Source organism: Podarcis erhardii (assembly GCF_964252035.2).
Source record: "Podarcis erhardii genome assembly, chromosome: 2".
NCBI classification, from domain to species: domain Eukaryota; kingdom Metazoa; phylum Chordata; class Lepidosauria; order Squamata; family Lacertidae; genus Podarcis; species Podarcis erhardii.
The window spans coordinates 111,947,477-111,948,221 of NC_138498.1; positions in this window are offsets into that span (position 1 = coordinate 111,947,477).

The following is a 745-nucleotide window of genomic DNA, read 5'->3' on the forward strand; positions in this document are numbered from 1 at the left end:
GAAAAATGTTGAAGGTATCTTTCACAAGAAGACCAGAATCCTTTTTCCTAGGAATCAAGGTGAAAAGTAAAAAAAGGCAAAGGACCCAAGGAAGCCGGCGTTTGACCACAGACAGCTTTCCGGGTCATGTGGCCAGCATGACTAAACTGCGTCTGGCACAGCGGAACACCATGGCAGAAGCCAGAGCGCACAGAAATGCCGTTTACCTTCCCACCACAGTGGTACCTATTTATCTACTTGCACTGGTGTGCTTTTGAACTTCTAGGTTGGCAGGAGCTGGGACAGAGCAATGGGAGCTCACTCCATTGTGGGGATTCGAACCACTGATCTTCTGATCAGCACACCCGAGAGGCTCAGTGGTTTAGACCACAGCGCCACTTGTGTCCTTAGGAATAATAGGTCAAGCGGTACCCAAGGATCAGAAAAAACTACCGTATCTATGTATTCAGCAATGGCTGCTAGGATGATTTATGGGCAGAAGAAACAGTTCCAACCAAGAAGGTCAGGTAGATAAAGCTGATGGAGTATGCGGAGATGTCCAAACTTACGGGAAGAATAAGAAATCAGGAAGAGAATTTTTTTAATAAAGACTGGGGGAAATTTATTGGATATATAAAAAGTTATTGTAAACAGCTTAAAACTTTAGCAGAGCTAATGTAAAACAAGCAGTAAAGAATACTTAAATATTTTTTAGAAGAAATAAACAAGGATTTTTTGTGGACATGCAGAAGTAGAGAACCACAGA